Genomic DNA, 24,994 nt, shown 5'->3' with positions numbered 1-24,994 from the left:
ACACTGGAAAAAGCAGCATCTCCCCTTTGGTAAAGATGACCATTGCACAGCTGCTCACTCAGAGCTCGATCGTGCTCGATCAGGCTCGATCAGGCGAGATATATTTAGGTCACCAGCAAAGTCTGTTCTCTTTTCTTGCGTAGGGTGAGCATTCACAGAGCCCAGCTTCGTTGACAAGAGTGCAAAAGGTGTATACTAAAAGCTTTCTGCTTTACTTGAGCGCCATGGCCGTTATTATATTTTGGCTGCTCCAAGCAATCTCTGTCCAGCCGATGCAAATTTCCAGCTCAAATTTTCCCAGCACTCAAAAAGTCCCTCCTCCCGCCAGCTCTGCTTTCAGGAAGTTCAGCAGAAGCAGTCCAACTTCTGTTCCCACTTCAGAGGAAAAGCTTTCTCGGGCCAGAGAAAGCCAGGGAATCACTGTACCGGCAAGTGCATTTCTTACAACTGGTAATCCCTCAGAACACAGAAATGAAGAAGCTGTATATGAAAATGTATTATTTCTTTGGTACACTAACCTATGTAACTAATATGGACCATTTCAGAGGACGGAGCGGACCCAACTGTGATCCCAGAGACCCAAATACCCAGCAGTAGGGAAAATAAATCCTCTCTGTGCTCTGCAACATTACATACACAAAATGCAAGCGCGTGCATTTTTTTATTGGCCCCATATACAGAATACATGTGAGGATGCTTGCCTTCCCAGTGTATTTCTCAAGCTCTTGAGAGCATATGCTATTTCCATGGGAACGCAAATAAGTTCATACTTTACATTTGTGTGTGACAAAAGGGGAAAAAAACTATTTTGTGTAAAATGCCAGCAGAGAGTGTTTCTGCCCGGTCTCGAACAGGGGACCTTTCGCGTGTGAGGCGAACGTGATAACCACTACACTACAGAAACAGCTGCTTGCTCACCTTTGTAGGGACTGGGAGAACAGGTGCAAAGGGCAGTGCAAGTGGACCTGCTTAAAGACTAATCAAATGCCTTGCGCCTGAAGCTCACACAATCCAGCCTAAAACATACGTCCTATCAAGCATGCGCACATATACAAGTATGCCAGCTGAGGGCCTATGCAGCGTACAGAGGGAAGGACATATTTCCACTTTGAGATCGGACGGCCAAAACTCACAAGCAAATCAAGGAATGTTACTGAGAGCTAACAGAGAACACAAAGTGCTTGTCGCAAGGACATGGCACGCAAAGAGGTTCAGGAAGTGAATTGTTCATCGACTACTGCTTACCGAGAAAACCAGAGAGTCTGTCCAATGAAAATAACATTGAAAAAACAAAAAAAAGGAGCTCAAGTTAACCACCTTGATTGGGCTCGTCCGGGATTTGAACCCGGGACCTCTCGCACCCAAAGCGAGAATCATACCCCTAGACCAACGAGCCACGGTCCTTTGAGCATTTGACGGAATTGTCCTCAGCGTTTGCACCCCCCTTAGGATTCGAGGCCAAGAATGCCTATTCCTGAAGTTTGTTCCTGCCGCTGAAAGCCTTGTCGGTGTATGAGCCAAATGAATGCCCCAGTCGGCACGCTCTGACTGTCTTCACAGGTCTCCTCCTCATCCCGAAGGTTGGTGGCCCATTGACATCAGGGTGGAAGGTGCTTGCGATACACTGTTCCTTCCTTCCTTCCTTCCTTCCTTCCTTTATTCCTCTTATGCTGTTTATGTAATAAGAGGGGACGATACACAGAAGAGAGAAAGTGGCCCAACACACTAGACTAGCAGTCTTCTGATCAATCTGCAGCTGGCAAGGTGGGGGAGAGCCTTTATTTTGCACCTGCTGGGATCTGCATTGGCAGAAGCTCTGAGGGCTGGGCCTTTCCTTTTGCCTGTAAAAACAAAAAGCAGCCCTCCTCCCTCCAGCCCTGAGAGCATGGGCGTGACACTGGAAAAAGCAGCATCTCCCCTTTGGTAAAGATGACCATTGCACAGCTGCTCACTCAGAGCTCGATCGTGCTCGATCAGCGAGATATATTTAGGTCACCAGCAAAGTCTGTTCTCTTTTCTTGCGTAGGGTGAGCATTCACAGAGCCCAGCTTCGTTGACAAGAGTGCAAAAGGTGTATACTAAAAGCTTTCTGCTTTACTTGAGCGCCATGGCCGTTATTATATTTTGGCTGCTCCAAGCAATCTCTGTCCAGCCGATGCAAATTTCCAGCTCAAATTTTCCCAGCACTCAAAAAGTCCCTCCTCCCGCCAGCTCTGCTTTCAGGAAGTTCAGCAGAAGCAGTCCAACTTCTGTTCCCACTTCAGAGGAAAAGCTTTCTCGGGCCAGAGAAAGCCAGGGAATCACTGTACCGGCAAGTGCATTTCTTACAACTGGTAATCCCTCAGAACACAGAAATGAAGAAGCTGTATATGAAAATGTATTATTTCTTTGGTACACTAACCTATGTAACTAATATGGACCATTTCAGAGGACGGAGCGGACCCAACTGTGATCCCAGAGACCCAAATACCCAGCAGTAGGGAAAATAAATCCTCTCTGTGCTCTGCAACATTACATACACAAAATGCAAGCGCGTGCATTTTTTTATTGGCCCCATATACAGAATACATGTGAGGATGCTTGCCTTCCCAGTGTATTTCTCAAGCTCTTGAGAGCATATGCTATTTCCATGAGAACGCAAATAAGTTCATACTTTACATTTGTGTGTGACAAAAGGGGAAAAAAACTATTTTGTGTAAAATGCCAGCAGAGAGTGTTTCTGCCCGGTCTCGAACCGGGGACCTTTCGCGTGTGAGGCGAACGTGATAACCACTACACTACAGAAACAGCTGCTTGCTCACCTTTGTAGGGACTGGGAGAACAGGTGCAAAGGGCAGTGCAAGTGGACCTGCTTAAAGACTAATCAAATGCCTTGCGCCTGAAGCTCACACAATCCAGCCTAAAACATACGTCCTATCAAGCATGCGCACATATACAAGTATGCCAGCTGAGGGCCTATGCAGCGTACAGAGGGAAGGACATATTTCCACTTTGAGATCGGACGGCCAAAACTCACAAGCAAATCAAGGAATGTTACTGAGAGCTAACAGAGAACACAAAGTGCTTGTCGCAAGGACATGGCACGAAAAGAGGTTCAGGAAGTGAATTGTTCATCGACTACTGCTTACCGAGAAAACCAGAGAGTCTGTCCAATGAAAATAACATTGAAAAAACAAAAAAAGGAGCTCAAGTTAACCACCTTGATTGGGCTCGTCCGGGATTTGAACCCGGGACCTCTCGCACCCAAAGCGAGAATCATACCCCTAGACCAACGAGCCACGGTCCTTTGAGCATTTGACGGAATTGTCCTCAGCGTTTGCACCCCCCTTAGGATTCGAGGCCAAGAATGCCTATTCCTGAAGTTTGTTCCTGCCGCTGAAAGCCTTGTCGGTGTATGAGCCAAATGAATGCCCCAGTCGGCACGCTCTGACTGTCTTCACAGGTCTCCTCCTCATCCCGAAGGTTGGTGGCCCATTGACATCAGGGTGGAAGGTGCTTGCGATACACTGTTCCTTCCTTCCTTCCTTCCTTTATTCCTCTTATGCTGTTTATGTAATAAGAGGGGACGATACACAGAAGAGAGAAAGTGGCCCAACACACTAGACTAGCAGTCTTCTGATCAATCTGCAGCTGGCAAGGTGGGGGAGAGCCTTTATTTTGCACCTGCTGGGATCTGCATTGGCAGAAGCTCTGAGGGCTGGGCCTTTCCTTTTGCCTGTAAAAACAAAAAGCAGCCCTCCTCCCTCCAGCCCTGAGAGCATGGGCGTGACACTGGAAAAAGCAGCATCTCCCCTTTGGTAAAGATGACCATTGCACAGCTGCTCACTCAGAGCTCGATCGTGCTCGATCAGGCGAGATATATTTAGGTCACCAGCAAAGTCTGTTCTCTTTTCTTGCGTAGGGTGAGCATTCACAGAGCCCAGCTTCGTTGACAAGAGTGCAAAAGGTGTATACTAAAAGCTTTCTGCTTTACTTGAGCGCCATGGCCGTTATTATATTTTGGCTGCTCCAAGCAATCTCTGTCCAGCCGATGCAAATTTCCAGCTCAAATTTTCCCAGCACTCAAAAAGTCCCTCCTCCCGCCAGCTCTGCTTTCAGGAAGTTCAGCAGAAGCAGTCCAACTTCTGTTCCCACTTCAGAGGAAAAGCTTTCTCGGGCCAGAGAAAGCCAGGGAATCACTGTACCGGCAAGTGCATTTCTTACAACTGGTAATCCCTCAGAACACAGAAATGAAGAAGCTGTATATGAAAATGTATTATTTCTTTGGTACACTAACCTATGTAACTAATATGGACCATTTCAGAGGACGAAGCGGACCCAACTGTGATCCCAGAGACCCAAATACCCAGCAGTAGGGAAAATAAATCCTCTCTGTGCTCTGCAACATTACATACACAAAATGCAAGCGCGTGCATTTTTTTATTGGCCCCATATACAGAATACATGTGAGGATGCTTGCCTTCCCAGTGTATTTCTCAAGCTCTTGAGAGCATATGCTATTTCCATGGGAACGCAAATAAGTTCATACTTTACATTTGTGTGTGACAAAAGGGGAAAAAAACTATTTTGTGTAAAATGCCAGCAGAGAGTGTTTCTGCCCGGTCTCGAACCGGGGACCTTTCGCGTGTGAGGCGAACGTGATAACCACTACACTACAGAAACAGCTGCTTGCTCACCTTTGTAGGGACTGGGAGAACAGGTGCAAAGGGCAGTGCAAGTGGACCTGCTTAAAGACTAAGCAAATGCCTTGCGCCTGAAGCTCACACAATCCAGCCTAAAACATACGTCCTATCAAGCATGCGCACATATACAAGTATGCCAGCTGAGGGCCTATGCAGCGTACAGAGGGAAGGACATATTTCCACTTTGAGATCGGACGGCCAAAACTCACAAGCAAATCAAGGAATGTTACTGAGAGCTAACAGAGAACACAAAGTGCTTGTCGCAAGGACATGGCACGCAAAGAGGTTCAGGAAGTGAATTGTTCATCGACTACTGCTTACCGAGAAAACCAGAGAGTCTGTCCAATGAAAATAACATTGAAAAAACAAAAAAAAGGAGCTCAAGTTAACCACCTTGATTGGGCTCGTCCGGGATTTGAACCCGGGACCTCTCGCACCCAAAGCGAGAATCATACCCCTAGACCAACGAGCCACGGTCCTTTGAGCATTTGACGGAATTGTCCTCAGCGTTTGCACCCCCCTTAGGATTCGAGGCCAAGAATGCCTATTCCTGAAGTTTGTTCCTGCCGCTGAAAGCCTTGTCGGTGTATGAGCCAAATGAATGCCCCAGTCGGCACGCTCTGACTGTCTTCACAGGTCTCCTCCTCATCCCGAAGGTTGGTGGCCCATTGACATCAGGGTGGAAGGTGCTTGCGATACACTGTTCCTTCCTTCCTTCCTTCCTTCCTTTATTCCTCTTATGCTGTTTATGTAATAAGAGGGGACGATACACAGAAGAGAGAAAGTGGCCCAACACACTAGACTAGCAGTCTTCTGATCAATCTGCAGCTGGCAAGGTGGGGGAGAGCCTTTATTTTGCACCTGCTGGGATCTGCATTGGCAGAAGCTCTGAGGGCTGGGCCTTTCCTTTTGCCTGTAAAAACAAAAAGCAGCCCTCCTCCCTCCAGCCCTGAGAGCATGGGCGTGACACTGGAAAAAGCAGCATCTCCCCTTTGGTAAAGATGACCATTGCACAGCTGCTCACTCAGAGCTCGATCGTGCTCGATCAGGCGAGATATATTTAGGTCACCAGCAAAGTCTGTTCTCTTTTCTTGCGTAGGGTGAGCATTCACAGAGCCCAGCTTCGTTGACAAGAGTGCAAAAGGTGTATACTAAAAGCTTTCTGCTTTACTTGAGCGCCATGGCCGTTATTATATTTTGGCTGCTCCAAGCAATCTCTGTCCAGCCGATGCAAATTTCCAGCTCAAATTTTCCCAGCACTCAAAAAGTCCCTCCTCCCGCCAGCTCTGCTTTCAGGAAGTTCAGCAGAAGCAGTCCAACTTCTGTTCCCACTTCAGAGGAAAAGCTTTCTCGGGCCAGAGAAAGCCAGGGAATCACTGTACCGGCAAGTGCATTTCTTACAACTGGTAATCCCTCAGAACACAGAAATGAAGAAGCTGTATATGAAAATGTATTATTTCTTTGGTACACTAACCTATGTAACTAATATGGACCATTTCAGAGGACGGAGCGGACCCAACTGTGATCCCAGAGACTCAAATACCCAGCAGTAGGGAAAATAAATCCTCTCTGTGCTCTGCAACATTACATACACAAAATGCAAGCGCGTGCATTTTTTTATTGGCCCCATATACAGAATACATGTGAGGATGCTTGCCTTCCCAGTGTATTTCTCAAGCTCTTGAGAGCATATGCTATTTCCATGGGAACGCAAATAAGTTCATACTTTACATTTGTGTGTGACAAAAGGGGAAAAAAACTATTTTGTGTAAAATGCCAGCAGAGAGTGTTTCTGCCCGGTCTCGAACCGGGGACCTTTCGCGTGTGAGGCGAACGTGATAACCACTACACTACAGAAACAGCTGCTTACTCACCTTTGTAGGGACTGGGAGAACAGGTGCAAAGGGCAGTGCAAGTGGACCTGCTTAAAGACTAATCAAATGCCTTGCGCCTGAAGCTCACACAATCCAGCCTAAAACATACGTCCTATCAAGCATGCGCACATATACAAGTATGCCAGCTGAGGGCCTATGCAGCGTACAGAGGGAAGGACATATTTCCACTTTGAGATCGGACGGCCAAAACTCACAAGCAAATCAAGGAATGTTACTGAGAGCTAACAGAGAACACAAAGTGCTTGTCGCAAGGACATGGCACGCAAAGAGGTTCAGGAAGTGAATTGTTCATCGACTACTGCTTACCGAGAAAACCAGAGAGTCTGTCCAATGAAAATAACATTGAAAAAACAAAAAATAGGAGCTCAAGTTAACCACCTTGATTGGGACCTCTCGCACCCAAAGCGAGAATCATACCCCTAGACCAACGAGCCACGGTCCTTTGAGCATTTGACGGAATTGTCCTCAGCGTTTGCACCCCCCTTAGGATTCGAGGCCAAGAATGCCTATTCCTGAAGTTTGTTCCTGCCGCTGAAAGCCTTGTCGGTGTATGAGCCAAATGAATGCCCCAGTCGGCACGCTCTGACTGTCTTCACAGGTCTCCTCCTCATCCCGAAGGTTGGTGGCCCATTGACATCAGGGTGGAAGGTGCTTGCGATACACTGTTCCTTCCTTCCTTCCTTCCTTCCTTCCTTTATTCCTCTTATGCTGTTTATGTAATAAGAGGGGACGATACACAGAAGAGAGAAAGTGGCCCAACACACTAGACTAGCAGTCTTCTGATCAATCTGCAGCTGGCAAGGTGGGGGAGAGCCTTTATTTTGCACCTGCTGGGATCTGCATTGGCAGAAGCTCTGAGGGCTGGGCCTTTCCTTTTGCCTGTAAAAACAAAAAGCAGCCCTCCTCCCTCCAGCCCTGAGAGCATGGGCGTGACACTGGAAAAAGCAGCATCTCCCCTTTGGTAAAGATGACCATTGCACAGCTGCTCACTCAGAGCTCGATCGTGCTCGATCAGCGAGATATATTTAGGTCACCAGCAAAGTCTGTTCTCTTTTCTTGCGTAGGGTGAGCATTCACAGAGCCCAGCTTCGTTGACAAGAGTGCAAAAGGTGTATACTAAAAGCTTTCTGCTTTACTTGAGCGCCATGGCCGTTATTATATTTTGGCTGCTCCAAGCAATCTCTGTCCAGCCGATGCAAATTTCCAGCTCAAATTTTCCCAGCACTCAAAAAGTCCCTCCTCCCGCCAGCTCTGCTTTCAGGAAGTTCAGCAGAAGCAGTCCAACTTCTGTTCCCACTTCAGAGGAAAAGCTTTCTCGGGCCAGAGAAAGCCAGGGAATCACTGTACCGGCAAGTGCATTTCTTACAACTGGTAATCCCTCAGAACACAGAAATGAAGAAGCTGTATATGAAAATGTATTATTTCTTTGGTACACTAACCTATGTAACTAATATGGACCATTTCAGAGGACGGAGCGGACCCAACTGTGATCCCAGAGACCCAAATACCCAGCAGTAGGGAAAATAAATCCTCTCTGTGCTCTGCAACATTACATACACAAAATGCAAGCGCGTGCATTTTTTTATTGGCCCCATATACAGAATACATGTGAGGATGCTTGCCTTCCCAGTGTATTTCTCAAGCTCTTGAGAGCATATGCTATTTCCATGAGAACGCAAATAAGTTCATACTTTACATTTGTGTGTGACAAAAGGGGAAAAAAACTATTTTGTGTAAAATGCCAGCAGAGAGTGTTTCTGCCCGGTCTCGAACCGGGGACCTTTCGCGTGTGAGGCGAACGTGATAACCACTACACTACAGAAACAGCTGCTTGCTCACCTTTGTAGGGACTGGGAGAACAGGTGCAAAGGGCAGTGCAAGTGGACCTGCTTAAAGACTAATCAAATGCCTTGCGCCTGAAGCTCACACAATCCAGCCTAAAACATACGTCCTATCAAGCATGCGCACATATACAAGTATGCCAGCTGAGGGCCTATGCAGCGTACAGAGGGAAGGACATATTTCCACTTTGAGATCGGACGGCCAAAACTCACAAGCAAATCAAGGAATGTTACTGAGAGCTAACAGAGAACACAAAGTGCTTGTCGCAAGGACATGGCACGCAAAGAGGTTCAGGAAGTGAATTGTTCATCGACTACTGCTTACCGAGAAAACCAGAGAGTCTGTCCAATGAAAATAACATTGAAAAAACAAAAGAAGGAGCTCAAGTTAACCACCTTGATTGGGCTCGTCCGGGATTTGAACCCGGGACCTCTCGCACCCAAAGCGAGAATCATACCCCTAGACCAACGAGCCACGGTCCTTTGAGCATTTGACGGAATTGTCCTCAGCGTTTGCACCCCCCTTAGGATTCGAGGCCAAGAATGCCTATTCCTGAAGTTTGTTGCTGCCGCTGAAAGCCTTGTCGGTGTATGAGCCAAATGAATGCCCCAGTCGGCACGCTCTGACTGTCTTCACAGGTCTCCTCCTCATCCCGAAGGTTGGTGGCCCATTGACATCAGGGTGGAAGGTGCTTGCGATACACTGTTCCTTCCTTCCTTCCTTCCTTTATTCCTCTTATGCTGTTTATGTAATAAGAGGGGACGATACACAGAAGAGAGAAAGTGGCCCAACACACTAGACTAGCAGTCTTCTGATCAATCTGCAGCTGGCAAGGTGGGGGAGAGCCTTTATTTTGCACCTGCTGGGATCTGCATTGGCAGAAGCTCTGAGGGCTGGGCCTTTCCTTTTGCCTGTAAAAACAAAAAGCAGCCCTCCTCCCTCCAGCCCTGAGAGCATGGGCGTGACACTGGAAAAAGCAGCATCTCCCCTTTGGTAAAGATGACCATTGCACAGCTGCTCACTCAGAGCTCGATCGTGCTCGATCAGGCGAGATATATTTAGGTCACCAGCAAAGTCTGTTCTCTTTTCTTGCGTAGGGTGAGCATTCACAGAGCCCAGCTTCGTTGACAAGAGTGCAAAAGGTGTATACTAAAAGCTTTCTGCTTTACTTGAGCGCCATGGCCGTTATTATATTTTGGCTGCTCCAAGCAATCTCTGTCCAGCCGATGCAAATTTCCAGCTCAAATTTTCCCAGCACTCAAAAAGTCCCTCCTCCCGCCAGCTCTGCTTTCAGGAAGTTCAGCAGAAGCAGTCCAACTTCTGTTCCCACTTCAGAGGAAAAGCTTTCTCGGGCCAGAGAAAGCCAGGGAATCACTGTACCGGCAAGTGCATTTCTTACAACTGGTAATCCCTCAGAACACAGAAATGAAGAAGCTGTATATGAAAATGTATTATTTCTTTGGTACACTAACCTATGTAACTAATATGGACCATTTCAGAGGACGGAGCGGACCCAACTGTGATCCCAGAGACCCAAATACCCAGCAGTAGGGAAAATAAATCCTCTCTGTGCTCTGCAACATTACATACACAAAATGCAAGCGCGTGCATTTTTTTATTGGCCCCATATACAGAATACATGTGAGGATGCTTGCCTTCCCAGTGTATTTCTCAAGCTCTTGAGAGCATATGCTATTTCCATGGGAACGCAAATAAGTTCATACTTTACATTTGTGTGTGACAAAAGGGGAAAAAAACTATTTTGTGTAAAATGCCAGCAGAGAGTGTTTCTGCCCGGTCTCGAACAGGGGACCTTTCGCGTGTGAGGCGAACGTGATAACCACTACACTACAGAAACAGCTGCTTGCTCACCTTTGTAGGGACTGGGAGAACAGGTGCAAAGGGCAGTGCAAGTGGACCTGCTTAAAGACTAATCAAATGCCTTGCGCCTGAAGCTCACACAATCCAGCCTAAAACATACGTCCTATCAAGCATGCGCACATATACAAGTATGCCAGCTGAGGGCCTATGCAGCGTACAGAGGGAAGGACATATTTCCACTTTGAGATCGGACGGCCAAAACTCACAAGCAAATCAAGGAATGTTACTGAGAGCTAACAGAGAACACAAAGTGCTTGTCGCAAGGACATGGCACGCAAAGAGGTTCAGGAAGTGAATTGTTCATCGACTACTGCTTACCGAGAAAACCAGAGAGTCTGTCCAATGAAAATAACATTGAAAAAACAAAAAAAAGGAGCTCAAGTTAACCACCTTGATTGGGCTCGTCCGGGATTTGAACCCGGGACCTCTCGCACCCAAAGCGAGAATCATACCCCTAGACCAACGAGCCACGGTCCTTTGAGCATTTGACGGAATTGTCCTCAGCGTTTGCACCCCCCTTAGGATTCGAGGCCAAGAATGCCTATTCCTGAAGTTTGTTCCTGCCGCTGAAAGCCTTGTCGGTGTATGAGCCAAATGAATGCCCCAGTCGGCACGCTCTGACTGTCTTCACAGGTCTCCTCCTCATCCCGAAGGTTGGTGGCCCATTGACATCAGGGTGGAAGGTGCTTGCGATACACTGTTCCTTCCTTCCTTCCTTCCTTCCTTCCTTCCTTTATTCCTCTTATGCTGTTTATGTAATAAGAGGGGACGATACACAGAAGAGAGAAAGTGGCCCAACACACTAGACTAGCAGTCTTCTGATCAATCTGCAGCTGGCAAGGTGGGGGAGAGCCTTTATTTTGCACCTGCTGGGATCTGCATTGGCAGAAGCTCTGAGGGCTGGGCCTTTCCTTTTGCCTGTAAAAACAAAAAGCAGCCCTCCTCCCTCCAGCCCTGAGAGCATGGGCGTGACACTGGAAAAAGCAGCATCTCCCCTTTGGTAAAGATGACCATTGCACAGCTGCTCACTCAGAGCTCGATCGTGCTCGATCAGCGAGATATATTTAGGTCACCAGCAAAGTCTGTTCTCTTTTCTTGCGTAGGGTGAGCATTCACAGAGCCCAGCTTCGTTGACAAGAGTGCAAAAGGTGTATACTAAAAGCTTTCTGCTTTACTTGAGCGCCATGGCCGTTATTATATTTTGGCTGCTCCAAGCAATCTCTGTCCAGCCGATGCAAATTTCCAGCTCAAATTTTCCCAGCACTCAAAAAGTCCCTCCTCCCGCCAGCTCTGCTTTCAGGAAGTTCAGCAGAAGCAGTCCAACTTCTGTTCCCACTTCAGAGGAAAAGCTTTCTCGGGCCAGAGAAAGCCAGGGAATCACTGTACCGGCAAGTGCATTTCTTACAACTGGTAATCCCTCAGAACACAGAAATGAAGAAGCTGTATATGAAAATGTATTATTTCTTTGGTACACTAACCTATGTAACTAATATGGACCATTTCAGAGGACGGAGCGGACCCAACTGTGATCCCAGAGACCCAAATACCCAGCAGTAGGGAAAATAAATCCTCTCTGTGCTCTGCAACATTACATACACAAAATGCAAGCGCGTGCATTTTTTTATTGGCCCCATATACAGAATACATGTGAGGATGCTTGCCTTCCCAGTGTATTTCTCAAGCTCTTGAGAGCATATGCTATTTCCATGAGAACGCAAATAAGTTCATACTTTACATTTGTGTGTGACAAAAGGGGAAAAAAACTATTTTGTGTAAAATGCCAGCAGAGAGTGTTTCTGCCCGGTCTCGAACCGGGGACCTTTCGCGTGTGAGGCGAACGTGATAACCACTACACTACAGAAACAGCTGCTTGCTCACCTTTGTAGGGACTGGGAGAACAGGTGCAAAGGGCAGTGCAAGTGGACCTGCTTAAAGACTAATCAAATGCCTTGCGCCTGAAGCTCACACAATCCAGCCTAAAACATACGTCCTATCAAGCATGCGCACATATACAAGTATGCCAGCTGAGGGCCTATGCAGCGTACAGAGGGAAGGACATATTTCCACTTTGAGATCGGACGGCCAAAACTCACAAGCAAATCAAGGAATGTTACTGAGAGCTAACAGAGAACACAAAGTGCTTGTCGCAAGGACATGGCACGAAAAGAGGTTCAGGAAGTGAATTGTTCATCGACTACTGCTTACCGAGAAAACCAGAGAGTCTGTCCAATGAAAATAACATTGAAAAAACAAAAAAAGGAGCTCAAGTTAACCACCTTGATTGGGCTCGTCCGGGATTTGAACCCGGGACCTCTCGCACCCAAAGCGAGAATCATACCCCTAGACCAACGAGCCACGGTCCTTTGAGCATTTGACGGAATTGTCCTCAGCGTTTGCACCCCCCTTAGGATTCGAGGCCAAGAATGCCTATTCCTGAAGTTTGTTCCTGCCGCTGAAAGCCTTGTCGGTGTATGAGCCAAATGAATGCCCCAGTCGGCACGCTCTGACTGTCTTCACAGGTCTCCTCCTCATCCCGAAGGTTGGTGGCCCATTGACATCAGGGTGGAAGGTGCTTGCGATACACTGTTCCTTCCTTCCTTCCTTCCTTTATTCCTCTTATGCTGTTTATGTAATAAGAGGGGACGATACACAGAAGAGAGAAAGTGGCCCAACACACTAGACTAGCAGTCTTCTGATCAATCTGCAGCTGGCAAGGTGGGGGAGAGCCTTTATTTTGCACCTGCTGGGATCTGCATTGGCAGAAGCTCTGAGGGCTGGGCCTTTCCTTTTGCCTGTAAAAACAAAAAGCAGCCCTCCTCCCTCCAGCCCTGAGAGCATGGGCGTGACACTGGAAAAAGCAGCATCTCCCCTTTGGTAAAGATGACCATTGCACAGCTGCTCACTCAGAGCTCGATCGTGCTCGATCAGGCGAGATATATTTAGGTCACCAGCAAAGTCTGTTCTCTTTTCTTGCGTAGGGTGAGCATTCACAGAGCCCAGCTTCGTTGACAAGAGTGCAAAAGGTGTATACTAAAAGCTTTCTGCTTTACTTGAGCGCCATGGCCGTTATTATATTTTGGCTGCTCCAAGCAATCTCTGTCCAGCCGATGCAAATTTCCAGCTCAAATTTTCCCAGCACTCAAAAAGTCCCTCCTCCCGCCAGCTCTGCTTTCAGGAAGTTCAGCAGAAGCAGTCCAACTTCTGTTCCCACTTCAGAGGAAAAGCTTTCTCGGGCCAGAGAAAGCCAGGGAATCACTGTACCGGCAAGTGCATTTCTTACAACTGGTAATCCCTCAGAACACAGAAATGAAGAAGCTGTATATGAAAATGTATTATTTCTTTGGTACACTAACCTATGTAACTAATATGGACCATTTCAGAGGACGAAGCGGACCCAACTGTGATCCCAGAGACCCAAATACCCAGCAGTAGGGAAAATAAATCCTCTCTGTGCTCTGCAACATTACATACACAAAATGCAAGCGCGTGCATTTTTTTATTGGCCCCATATACAGAATACATGTGAGGATGCTTGCCTTCCCAGTGTATTTCTCAAGCTCTTGAGAGCATATGCTATTTCCATGGGAACGCAAATAAGTTCATACTTTACATTTGTGTGTGACAAAAGGGGAAAAAAACTATTTTGTGTAAAATGCCAGCAGAGAGTGTTTCTGCCCGGTCTCGAACCGGGGACCTTTCGCGTGTGAGGCGAACGTGATAACCACTACACTACAGAAACAGCTGCTTGCTCACCTTTGTAGGGACTGGGAGAACAGGTGCAAAGGGCAGTGCAAGTGGACCTGCTTAAAGACTAAGCAAATGCCTTGCGCCTGAAGCTCACACAATCCAGCCTAAAACATACGTCCTATCAAGCATGCGCACATATACAAGTATGCCAGCTGAGGGCCTATGCAGCGTACAGAGGGAAGGACATATTTCCACTTTGAGATCGGACGGCCAAAACTCACAAGCAAATCAAGGAATGTTACTGAGAGCTAACAGAGAACACAAAGTGCTTGTCGCAAGGACATGGCACGCAAAGAGGTTCAGGAAGTGAATTGTTCATCGACTACTGCTTACCGAGAAAACCAGAGAGTCTGTCCAATGAAAATAACATTGAAAAAACAAAAAAAAGGAGCTCAAGTTAACCACCTTGATTGGGCTCGTCCGGGATTTGAACCCGGGACCTCTCGCACCCAAAGCGAGAATCATACCCCTAGACCAACGAGCCACGGTCCTTTGAGCATTTGACGGAATTGTCCTCAGCGTTTGCACCCCCCTTAGGATTCGAGGCCAAGAATGCCTATTCCTGAAGTTTGTTCCTGCCGCTGAAAGCCTTGTCGGTGTATGAGCCAAATGAATGCCCCAGTCGGCACGCTCTGACTGTCTTCACAGGTCTCCTCCTCATCCCGAAGGTTGGTGGCCCATTGACATCAGGGTGGAAGGTGCTTGCGATACACTGTTCCTTCCTTCCTTCCTTCCTTCCTTTATTCCTCTTATGCTGTTTATGTAATAAGAGGGGACGATACACAGAAGAGAGAAAGTGGCCCAACACACTAGACTAGCAGTCTTCTGATCAATCTGCAGCTGGCAAGGTGGGGGAGAGCCTTTATTTTGCACCTGCTGGGATCTGCATTGGCAGAAGCTCTGAGGGCTGGGCCTTTCCTTTTGCCTGTAAAAACAAAAAGCAGCCCTCCTCCCTCCAGCCCTGAGAGCATGGGCGTGACACTGGAAAAAGCAGCATCTCCCCTTTGGTAAAGATGACCATTGCACAGCTGCTCACTCAGAGCTCGATCGTGCTCGATCAGGCGAGATATATTTAGGTCACCAGCAAAGTCTGTTCTCTTTTCTTGCGTAGGGTGAGCATTCACAGAGCCCAGCTTCGTTGACAAGAGTGCAAAAGGTGTATACTAAAAGCTTTCTGCTTTACTTGAGCGCCATGGCCGTTATTATATTTTGGCTGCTCCAAGCAATCTCTGTCCAGCCGATGCAAATTTCCAGCTCAAATTTTCCCAGCACTCAAAAAGTCCCTCCTCCCGCCAGCTCTGCTTTCAGGAAGTTCAGCAGAAGCAGTCCAACTTCTGTTCCCACTTCAGAGGAAAAGCTTTCTCGGGCCAGAGAAAGCCAGGGAATCACTGTACCGGCAAGTGCATTTCTTACAACTGGTAATCCCTCAGAACACAGAAATGAAGAAGCTGTATATGAAAATGTATTATTTCTTTGGTACACTAACCTATGTAACTAATATGGACCATTTCAGAGGACGGAGCGGACCCAACTGTGATCCCAGAGACTCAAATACCCAGCAGTAGGGAAAATAAATCCTCTCTGTGCTCTGCAACATTACATACACAAAATGCAAGCGCGTGCATTTTTTTATTGGCCCCATATACAGAATACATGTGAGGATGCTTGCCTTCCCAGTGTATTTCTCAAGCTCTTGAGAGCATATGCTATTTCCATGGGAACGCAAATAAGTTCATACTTTACATTTGTGTGTGACAAAAGGGGAAAAAAACTATTTTGTGTAAAATGCCAGCAGAGAGTGTTTCTGCCCGGTCTCGAACCGGGGACCTTTCGCGTGTGAGGCGAACGTGATAACCACTACACTACAGAAACAGCTGCTTACTCACCTTTGTAGGGACTGGGAGAACAGGTGCAAAGGGCAGTGCAAGTGGACCTGCTTAAAGACTAATCAAATGCCTTGCGCCTGAAGCTCACACAATCCAGCCTAAAACATACGTCCTATCAAGCATGCGCACATATACAAGTATGCCAGCTGAGGGCCTATGCAGCGTACAGAGGGAAGGACATATTTCCACTTTGAGATCGGACGGCCAAAACTCACAAGCAAATCAAGGAATGTTACTGAGAGCTAACAGAGAACACAAAGTGCTTGTCGCAAGGACATGGCACGCAAAGAGGTTCAGGAAGTGAATTGTTCATCGACTACTGCTTACCGAGAAAACCAGAGAGTCTGTCCAATGAAAATAACATTGAAAAAACAAAAAATAGGAGCTCAAGTTAACCACCTTGATTGGGACCTCTCGCACCCAAAGCGAGAATCATACCCCTAGACCAACGAGCCACGGTCCTTTGAGCATTTGACGGAATTGTCCTCAGCGTTTGCACCCCCCTTAGGATTCGAGGCCAAGAATGCCTATTCCTGAAGTTTGTTCCTGCCGCTGAAAGCCTTGTCGGTGTATGAGCCAAATGAATGCCCCAGTCGGCACGCTCTGACTGTCTTCACAGGTCTCCTCCTCATCCCGAAGGTTGGTGGCCCATTGACATCAGGGTGGAAGGTGCTTGCGATACACTGTTCCTTCCTTCCTTCCTTCCTTCCTTCCTTTATTCCTCTTATGCTGTTTATGTAATAAGAGGGGACGATACACAGAAGAGAGAAAGTGGCCCAACACACTAGACTAGCAGTCTTCTGATCAATCTGCAGCTGGCAAGGTGGGGGAGAGCCTTTATTTTGCACCTGCTGGGATCTGCATTGGCAGAAGCTCTGAGGGCTGGGCCTTTCCTTTTGCCTGTAAAAACAAAAAGCAGCCCTCCTCCCTCCAGCCCTGAGAGCATGGGCGTGACACTGGAAAAAGCAGCATCTCCCCTTTGGTAAAGATGACCATTGCACAGCTGCTCACTCAGAGCTCGATCGTGCTCGATCAGCGAGATATATTTAGGTCACCAGCAAAGTCTGTTCTCTTTTCTTGCGTAGGGTGAGCATTCACAGAGCCCAGCTTCGTTGACAAGAGTGCAAAAGGTGTATACTAAAAGCTTTCTGCTTTACTTGAGCGCCATGGCCGTTATTATATTTTGGCTGCTCCAAGCAATCTCTGTCCAGCCGATGCAAATTTCCAGCTCAAATTTTCCCAGCACTCAAAAAGTCCCTCCTCCCGCCAGCTCTGCTTTCAGGAAGTTCAGCAGAAGCAGTCCAACTTCTGTTCCCACTTCAGAGGAAAAGCTTTCTCGGGCCAGAGAAAGCCAGGGAATCACTGTACCGGCAAGTGCATTTCTTACAACTGGTAATCCCTCAGAACACAGAAATGAAGAAGCTGTATATGAAAATGTATTATTTCTTTGGTACACTAACCTATGTAACTAATATGGACCATTTCAGAGGACGGAGCGGACCCAACTGTGATCCCAGAGACCCAAATACCCAGCAGTAGGGAAAATAAATCCTCTCTGTGCTCTGCAACATTACATACACAAAATGCAAGCGCGTGCATTTTTTTATTGGCCCCATATACAGAATACATGTGAGGATGCTTGCCTTCCCAGTGTATTTCTCAAGCTCTTGAGAGCATATGCTATTTCCATGAGAACGCAAATAAGTTCATACTTTACATTTGTGTGTGACAAAAGGGGAAAAAAACTATTTTGTGTAAAATGCCAGCAGAGAGTGTTTCTGCCCGGTCTCGAACCGGGGACCTTTCGCGTGTGAGGCGAACGTGATAACCACTACACTACAGAAACAGCTGCTTGCTCACCTTTGTAGGGACTGGGAGAACAGGTGCAAAGGGCAGTGCAAGTGGACCTGCTTAAAGACTAATCAAATGCCTTGCGCCTGAAGCTCACACAATCCAGCCTAAAACATACGTCCTATCAAGCATGCGCACATATACAAGTATGCCAGCTGAGGGCCTATGCAGCGTACAGAGGGAAGGACATATTTCCACTTTGAGATCGGACGGCCAAAACTCACAAGCAAATCAAGGAATGTTACTGAGAGCTAACAGAGAACACAAAGTGCTTGTCGCAAGGACATGGCACGCAAAGAGGTTCAGGAAGTGAATTGTTCATCGACTACTGCTTACCGAGAAAACCAGAGAGTCTGTCCAATGAAAATAACATTGAAAAAACAAAAGAAGGAGCTCAAGTTAACCACCTTGATTGGGCTCGTCCGGGATTTGAACCCGGGACCTCTCGCACCCAAAGCGAGAATCATACCCCTAGACCAACGAGCCACGGTCCTTTGAGCATTTGACGGAATTGTCCTCAGCGTTTGCACCCCCCTTAGGATTCGAGGCCAAGAATGCCTATTCCTGAAGTTTGTTGCTGCCGCTGAAAGCCTTGTCGGTGTATGAGCCAAATGAATGCCCCAGTCGGCACGCTCTGACTGTCTTCACAGGTCTCCTCCTCATCCCGAAGGTTGGTGGCCCATTGACATCAGGGTGGAAGGTGCTTGCGATACACTGTTCCTTCCTTCCTTCCTTCCTTTATTCCTCTTATGCTGTTTATGTAATAAGAGGGGACGATACACAGAAGAGAGAAAGTGGCCCAACACACTAGACTAGCAGTCTTCTGATCAATCTGCAGCTGGCAAGGTGGGGGAGAGCCTTTATTTTGCACCTGCTGGGATCTGCATTGGCAGAAGCTCTGAGGGCTGGGCCTTTCCTTTTGCCTGTAAAAACAAAAAGCAGCCCTCCTCCCTCCAGCCCTGAGAGCATGGGCGTGACACTGGAAAAAGCAGCATCTCCCCTTTGGTAAAGATGACCATTGCACAGCTGCTCACTCAGAGCTCGATCGTGCTCGATCAGGCGAGATATATTTAGGTCACCAGCAAAGTCTGTTCTCTTTTCTTGCGTAGGGTGAGCATTCACAGAGCCCAGCTTCGTTGACAAGAGTGCAAAAGGTGTATACTAAAAGCTTTCTGCTTTACTTGAGCGCCATGGCCGTTATTATATTTTGGCTGCTCCAAGCAATCTCTGTCCAGCCGATGCAAATTTCCAGCTCAAATTTTCCCAGCACTCAAAAAGTCCCTCCTCCCGCCAGCTCTGCTTTCAGGAAGTTCAGCAGAAGCAGTCCAACTTCTGTTCCCACTTCAGAGGAAAAGCTTTCTCGGGCCAGAGAAAGCCAGGGAATCACTGTACCGGCAAGTGCATTTCTTACAACTGGTAATCCCTCAGAACACAGAAATGAAGAAGCTGTATATGAAAATGTATTATTTCTTTGGTACACTAACCTATGTAACTAATATGGACCATTTCAGAGGACGGAGCGGACCCAACTGTGATCCCAGAGACCCAAATACCCAGCAGTAGGGAAAATAAATCCTCTCTGTGCTCTGCAACATTACATACACAAAATGCAAGCGCGTGCATTTTTTTATTGGCCCCATATACAGAATACATGTGAGGATGCTTGCCTTCCCAGTGTATTTCTCAAGCTCTTGAGAGCATATGCTATTTCCATGGGAACGCAAATAAGTTCATACTTTACATTTGTGTGTGACAAAAGGGGAAAAAAACTATTTTGTGTAAAATGCCAGCAGAGAGTGTTTCTGCCCGGTCTCGAACAGGGGACCTTTCGCGTGTGAGGCGAACGTGATAACCACTACACTACAGAAACAGCTGCTTGCTCACCTTTGTAGGGACTGGGAGAACAGGTGCAAAGGGCAGTGCAAGTGGACCTGCTTAAAGACTAATCAAATGCCTTGCGCCTGAAGCTCACACAATCCAGCCTAAAACATACGTCCTATCAAGCATGCGCACATATACAAGTATGCCAGCTGAGGGCCTATGCAGCGTACAGAGGGAAGGACATATTTCCACTTTGAGATCGGACGGCCAAAACTCACAAGCAAATCAAGGAATGTTACTGAGAGCTAACAGAGAACACAAAGTGCTTGTCGCAAGGACATGGCACGCAAAGAGGTTCAGGAAGTGAATTGTTCATCGACTACTGCTTACCGAGAAAACCAGAGAGTCTGTCCAATGAAAATAACATTGAAAAAACAAAAAAAAGGAGCTCAAGTTAACCACCTTGATTGGGCTCGTCCGGGATTTGAACCCGGGACCTCTCGCACCCAAAGCGAGAATCATACCCCTAGACCAACGAGCCACGGTCCTTTGAGCATTTGACGGAATTGTCCTCAGCGTTTGCACCCCCCTTAGGATTCGAGGCCAAGAATGCCTATTCCTGAAGTTTGTTCCTGCCGCTGAAAGCCTTGTCGGTGTATGAGCCAAATGAATGCCCCAGTCGGCACGCTCTGACTGTCTTCACAGGTCTCCTCCTCATCCCGAAGGTTGGTGGCCCATTGACATCAGGGTGGAAGGTGCTTGCGATACACTGTTCCTTCCTTCCTTCCTTCCTTCCTTCCTTCCTTTATTCCTCTTATGCTGTTTATGTAATAAGAGGGGACGATACACAGAAGAGAGAAAGTGGCCCAACACACTAGACTAGCAGTCTTCTGATCAATCTGCAGCTGGCAAGGTGGGGGAGAGCCTTTATTTTGCACCTGCTGGGATCTGCATTGGCAGAAGCTCTGAGGGCTGGGCCTTTCCTTTTGCCTGTAAAAACAAAAAGCAGCCCTCCTCCCTCCAGCCCTGAGAGCATGGGCGTGACACTGGAAAAAGCAGCATCTCCCCTTTGGTAAAGATGACCATTGCACAGCTGCTCACTCAGAGCTCGATCGTGCTCGATCAGCGAGATATATTTAGGTCACCAGCAAAGTCTGTTCTCTTTTCTTGCGTAGGGTGAGCATTCACAGAGCCCAGCTTCGTTGACAAGAGTGCAAAAGGTGTATACTAAAAGCTTTCTGCTTTACTTGAGCGCCATGGCCGTTATTATATTTTGGCTGCTCCAAGCAATCTCTGTCCAGCCGATGCAAATTTCCAGCTCAAATTTTCCCAGCACTCAAAAAGTCCCTCCTCCCGCCAGCTCTGCTTTCAGGAAGTTCAGCAGAAGCAGTCCAACTTCTGTTCCCACTTCAGAGGAAAAGCTTTCTCGGGCCAGAGAAAGCCAGGGAATCACTGTACCGGCAAGTGCATTTCTTACAACTGGTAATCCCTCAGAACACAGAAATGAAGAAGCTGTATATGAAAATGTATTATTTCTTTGGTACACTAACCTATGTAACTAATATGGACCATTTCAGAGGACGGAGCGGACCCAACTGTGATCCCAGAGACCCAAATACCCAGCAGTAGGGAAAATAAATCCTCTCTGTGCTCTGCAACATTACATACACAAAATGCAAGCGCGTGCATTTTTTTATTGGCCCCATATACAGAATACATGTGAGGATGCTTGCCTTCCCAGTGTATTTCTCAAGCTCTTGAGAGCATATGCTATTTCCATGAGAACGCAAATAAGTTCATACTTTACATTTGTGTGTGACAAAAGGGGAAAAAAACTATTTTGTGTAAAATGCCAGCAGAGAGTGTTTCTGCCCGGTCTCGAACCGGGGACCTTTCGCGTGTGAGGCGAACGTGATAACCACTACACTACAGAAACAGCTGCTTGCTCACCTTTGTAGGGACTGGGAGAACAGGTGCAAAGGGCAGTGCAAGTGGACCTGCTTAAAGACTAATCAAATGCCTTGCGCCTGAAGCTCACACAATCCAGCCTAAAACATACGTCCTATCAAGCATGCGCACATATACAAGTATGCCAGCTGAGGGTCCTATGCAGCGTACAGAGGGAAGGACATATTTCCACTTTGAGATCGGACGGCCAAAACTCACAAGCAAATCAAGGAATGTTACTGAGAGCTAACAGAGAACACAAAGTGCTTGTCGCAAGGACATGGCACGCAAAGAGGTTCAGGAAGTGAATTGTTCATCGACTACTGCTTACCGAGAAAACCAGAGAGTCTGTCCAATGAAAATAACATTGAAAAAACAAAAAAAGGAGCTCAAGTTAACCACCTTGATTGGGCTCGTCCGGGATTTGAACCCGGGACCTCTCGCACCCAAAGCGAGAATCATACCCCTAGACCAACGAGCCACGGTCCTTTGAGCATTTGACGGAATTGTCCTCAGCGTTTGCACCCCCCTTAGGATTCGAGGCCAAGAATGCCTATTCCTGAAGTTTGTTCCTGCCGCTGAAAGCCTTGTCGGTGTATGAGCCAAATGAATGCCCCAGTCGGCACGCTCTGACTGTCTTCACAGGTCTCCTCCTCATCCCGAAGGTTGGTGGCCCATTGACATCAGGGTGGAAGGTGCTTGCGATACACTGTTCCTTCCTTCCTTCCTTCCTTTATTCCTCTTATGCTGTTTATGTAATAAGAGGGGACGATACACAGAAGAGAGAAAGTGGCCCAACACACTAGACTAGCAGTCTTCTGATCAATCTGCAGCTGGCAAGGTGGGGGAGAGCCTTTATTTTGCACCTGCTGGGATCTGCATTGGCAGAAGCTCTGAGGGCTGGGCCTTTCCTTTTGCCTGTAAAAACAAAAAGCAGCCCTCCTCCCTCCAGCCCTGAGAGCATGGGCGTGACACTGGAAAAAGCAGCATCTCCCCTTTGGTAAAGATGACCATTGCACAGCTGCTCACTCAGAGCTCGATCGTGCTCGATCAGGCGAGATATATTTAGGTCACCAGCAAAGTCTGTTCTCTTTTCTTGCGTAGGGTGAGCATTCACAGAGCCCAGCTTCGTTGACAAGAGTGCAAAAGGTGTATACTAAAAGCTTTCTGCTTTACTTGAGCGCCATGGCCGTTATTATATTTTGGCTGCTCCAAGCAATCTCTGTCCAGCCGATGCAAATTTCCAGCTCAAATTTTCCCAGCACTCAAAAAGTCCCTCCTCCCGCCAGCTCTGCTTTCAGGAAGTTCAGCAGAAGCAGTCCAACTTCTGTTCCCACTTCAGAGGAAAAGCTTTCTCGGGCCAGAGAAAGCCAGGGAATCACTGTACCGGCAAGTGCATTTCTTACAACTGGTAATCCCTCAGAACACAGAAATGAAGAAGCTGTATATGAAAATGTATTATTTCTTTGGTACACTAACCTATGTAACTAATATGGACCATTTCAGAGGACGGAGCGGACCCAACTGTGATCCCAGAGACCCAAATACCCAGCAGTAGGGAAAATAAATCCTCTCTGTGCTCTGCAACATTACATACACAAAATGCAAGCGCGTGCATTTTTTTATTGGCCCCATATACAGAATACATGTGAGGATGCTTGCCTTCCCAGTGTATTTCTCAAGCTCTTGAGAGCATATGCTATTTCCATGGGAACGCAAATAAGTTCATACTTTACATTTGTGTGTGACAAAAGGGGAAAAAAACTATTTTGTGTAAAATGCCAGCAGAGAGTGTTTCTGCCCGGTCTCGAACCGGGGACCCTTCGCGTGTGAGGCGAACGTGATAACCACTACACTACAGAAACAGCTGCTTGCTCACCTTTGTAGGGACTGGGAGAACAGGTGCAAAGGGCAGTGCAAGTGGACCTGCTTAAAGACTAAGCAAATGCCTTGCGCCTGAAGCTCACACAATCCAGCCTAAAACATACGTCCTATCAAGCATGCGCACATATACAAGTATGCCAGCTGAGGGCCTATGCAGCGTACAGAGGGAAGGACATATTTCCACTTTGAGATCGGACGGCCAAAACTCACAAGCAAATCAAGGAATGTTACTGAGAGCTAACAGAGAACACAAAGTGCTTGTCGCAAGGACATGGCACGCAAAGAGGTTCAGGAAGTGAATTGTTCATCGACTACTGCTTACCGAGAAAACCAGAGAGTCTGTCCAATGAAAATAACATTGAAAAAACAAAAAAAAGGAGCTCAAGTTAACCACCTTGATTGGGCTCGTCCGGGATTTGAACCCGGGACCTCTCGCACCCAAAGCGAGAATCATACCCCTAGACCAACGAGCCACGGTCCTTTGAGCATTTGACGGAATTGTCCTCAGCGTTTGCACCCCCCTTAGGATTTGAGGCCAAGAATGCCTATTCCTGAAGTTTGTTCCTGCCGCTGAAAGCCTTGTCGGTGTATGAGCCAAATGAATGCCCCAGTCGGCACGCTCTGACTGTCTTCACAGGTCTCCTCCTCATCCCGAAGGTTGGTGGCCCATTGACATCAGGGTGGAAGGTGCTTGCGATACACTGTTCCTTCCTTCCTTCCTTCCTTCCTTTATTCCTCTTATGCTGTTTATGTAATAAGAGGGGACGATACACAGAAGAGAGAAAGTGGCCCAACACACTAGACTAGCAGTCTTCTGATCAATCTGCAGCTGGCAAGGTGGGGGAGAGCCTTTATTTTGCACCTGCTGGGATCTGCATTGGCAGAAGCTCTGAGGGCTGGGCCTTTCCTTTTGCCTGTAAAAACAAAAAGCAGCCCTCCTCCCTCCAGCCCTGAGAGCATGGGCGTGACACTGGAAAAAGCAGCATCTCCCCTTTGGTAAAGATGACCATTGCACAGCTGCTCACTCAGAGCTCGATCGTGCTCGATCAGGCTCGATCAGGCGAGATATATTTAGGTCACCAGCAAAGTCTGTTCTCTTTTCTTGCGTAGGGTGAGCATTCACAGAGCCCAGCTTCGTTGACAAGAGTGCAAAAGGTGTATACTAAAAGCTTTCTGCTTTACTTGAGCGCCATGGCCGTTATTATATTTTGGCTGCTCCAAGCAATCTCTGTCCAGCCGATGCAAATTTCCAGCTCAAATTTTCCCAGCACTCAAAAAGTCCCTCCTCCCGCCAGCTCTGCTTTCAGGAAGTTCAGCAGAAGCAGTCCAACTTCTGTTCCCACTTCAGAGGAAAAGCTTTCTCGGGCCAGAGAAAGCCAGGGAATCACTGTACCGGCAAGTGCATTTCTTACAACTGGTAATCCCTCAGAACACAGAAATGAAGAAGCTGTATATGAAAATGTATTATTTCTTTGGTACACTAACCTATGTAACTAATATGGACCATTTCAGAGGACGGAGCGGACCCAACTGTGATCCCAGAGACTCAAATACCCAG

General features: G+C 47.4%; 21 non-coding genes across 21 annotated transcripts; all 21 read right to left on the bottom strand.

Annotated features, from left to right (window-relative positions):
• Window positions 1–1,324: 1,324 nt before the first annotated feature.
• Window positions 1,325–1,396, bottom strand: TRNAP-UGG (transfer RNA proline (anticodon UGG)). Its single transcript has one exon. It is a non-coding gene; the product is annotated as a tRNA-Pro (tRNA).
• A 1,318-nt stretch (window positions 1,397–2,714) lies between these two features.
• On the bottom strand, window positions 2,715–2,787 carry TRNAV-CAC (transfer RNA valine (anticodon CAC)). The gene has a single exon. It is a non-coding gene; the product is annotated as a tRNA-Val (tRNA).
• A 419-nt stretch (window positions 2,788–3,206) lies between these two features.
• TRNAP-UGG (transfer RNA proline (anticodon UGG)) lies at window positions 3,207–3,278 on the bottom strand. The gene has a single exon. It is a non-coding gene; the product is annotated as a tRNA-Pro (tRNA).
• Window positions 3,279–4,589: 1,311 nt separating this feature from the next.
• TRNAV-CAC (transfer RNA valine (anticodon CAC)) lies at window positions 4,590–4,662 on the bottom strand. The gene has a single exon. It is a non-coding gene; the product is annotated as a tRNA-Val (tRNA).
• Window positions 4,663–5,082: 420 nt separating this feature from the next.
• TRNAP-UGG (transfer RNA proline (anticodon UGG)) lies at window positions 5,083–5,154 on the bottom strand. Its single transcript has one exon. It is a non-coding gene; the product is annotated as a tRNA-Pro (tRNA).
• A 1,315-nt stretch (window positions 5,155–6,469) lies between these two features.
• TRNAV-CAC (transfer RNA valine (anticodon CAC)) lies at window positions 6,470–6,542 on the bottom strand. The gene has a single exon. It is a non-coding gene; the product is annotated as a tRNA-Val (tRNA).
• A 1,787-nt stretch (window positions 6,543–8,329) lies between these two features.
• Window positions 8,330–8,402, bottom strand: TRNAV-CAC (transfer RNA valine (anticodon CAC)). Its single transcript has one exon. It is a non-coding gene; the product is annotated as a tRNA-Val (tRNA).
• A 419-nt stretch (window positions 8,403–8,821) lies between these two features.
• On the bottom strand, window positions 8,822–8,893 carry TRNAP-UGG (transfer RNA proline (anticodon UGG)). The gene has a single exon. It is a non-coding gene; the product is annotated as a tRNA-Pro (tRNA).
• Window positions 8,894–10,697: 1,804 nt separating this feature from the next.
• Window positions 10,698–10,769, bottom strand: TRNAP-UGG (transfer RNA proline (anticodon UGG)). The gene has a single exon. It is a non-coding gene; the product is annotated as a tRNA-Pro (tRNA).
• A 1,322-nt stretch (window positions 10,770–12,091) lies between these two features.
• Window positions 12,092–12,164, bottom strand: TRNAV-CAC (transfer RNA valine (anticodon CAC)). The gene has a single exon. It is a non-coding gene; the product is annotated as a tRNA-Val (tRNA).
• Window positions 12,165–12,583: 419 nt separating this feature from the next.
• On the bottom strand, window positions 12,584–12,655 carry TRNAP-UGG (transfer RNA proline (anticodon UGG)). The gene has a single exon. It is a non-coding gene; the product is annotated as a tRNA-Pro (tRNA).
• Window positions 12,656–13,966: 1,311 nt separating this feature from the next.
• TRNAV-CAC (transfer RNA valine (anticodon CAC)) lies at window positions 13,967–14,039 on the bottom strand. The gene has a single exon. It is a non-coding gene; the product is annotated as a tRNA-Val (tRNA).
• A 420-nt stretch (window positions 14,040–14,459) lies between these two features.
• Window positions 14,460–14,531, bottom strand: TRNAP-UGG (transfer RNA proline (anticodon UGG)). Its single transcript has one exon. It is a non-coding gene; the product is annotated as a tRNA-Pro (tRNA).
• A 1,315-nt stretch (window positions 14,532–15,846) lies between these two features.
• TRNAV-CAC (transfer RNA valine (anticodon CAC)) lies at window positions 15,847–15,919 on the bottom strand. Its single transcript has one exon. It is a non-coding gene; the product is annotated as a tRNA-Val (tRNA).
• Window positions 15,920–17,706: 1,787 nt separating this feature from the next.
• On the bottom strand, window positions 17,707–17,779 carry TRNAV-CAC (transfer RNA valine (anticodon CAC)). Its single transcript has one exon. It is a non-coding gene; the product is annotated as a tRNA-Val (tRNA).
• Window positions 17,780–18,198: 419 nt separating this feature from the next.
• Window positions 18,199–18,270, bottom strand: TRNAP-UGG (transfer RNA proline (anticodon UGG)). Its single transcript has one exon. It is a non-coding gene; the product is annotated as a tRNA-Pro (tRNA).
• A 1,804-nt stretch (window positions 18,271–20,074) lies between these two features.
• On the bottom strand, window positions 20,075–20,146 carry TRNAP-UGG (transfer RNA proline (anticodon UGG)). The gene has a single exon. It is a non-coding gene; the product is annotated as a tRNA-Pro (tRNA).
• A 1,322-nt stretch (window positions 20,147–21,468) lies between these two features.
• On the bottom strand, window positions 21,469–21,541 carry TRNAV-CAC (transfer RNA valine (anticodon CAC)). The gene has a single exon. It is a non-coding gene; the product is annotated as a tRNA-Val (tRNA).
• A 420-nt stretch (window positions 21,542–21,961) lies between these two features.
• Window positions 21,962–22,033, bottom strand: TRNAP-UGG (transfer RNA proline (anticodon UGG)). The gene has a single exon. It is a non-coding gene; the product is annotated as a tRNA-Pro (tRNA).
• Window positions 22,034–23,344: 1,311 nt separating this feature from the next.
• TRNAV-CAC (transfer RNA valine (anticodon CAC)) lies at window positions 23,345–23,417 on the bottom strand. Its single transcript has one exon. It is a non-coding gene; the product is annotated as a tRNA-Val (tRNA).
• A 420-nt stretch (window positions 23,418–23,837) lies between these two features.
• TRNAP-UGG (transfer RNA proline (anticodon UGG)) lies at window positions 23,838–23,909 on the bottom strand. Its single transcript has one exon. It is a non-coding gene; the product is annotated as a tRNA-Pro (tRNA).
• Window positions 23,910–24,994: the final 1,085 nt, after the last annotated feature.

Source organism: Ambystoma mexicanum, chromosome 2q (genome assembly GCF_040938575.1).
Source record: "Ambystoma mexicanum isolate Mex_15411 chromosome 2q, UKY_AmexF1_1, whole genome shotgun sequence".
In the NCBI taxonomy this organism is placed as follows: Eukaryota; Metazoa; Chordata; class Amphibia; order Caudata; family Ambystomatidae; genus Ambystoma; species Ambystoma mexicanum.
Note: the sequence above shows the minus strand (reverse complement) of the source record. Positions and strands in the feature narration are given on the sequence as shown.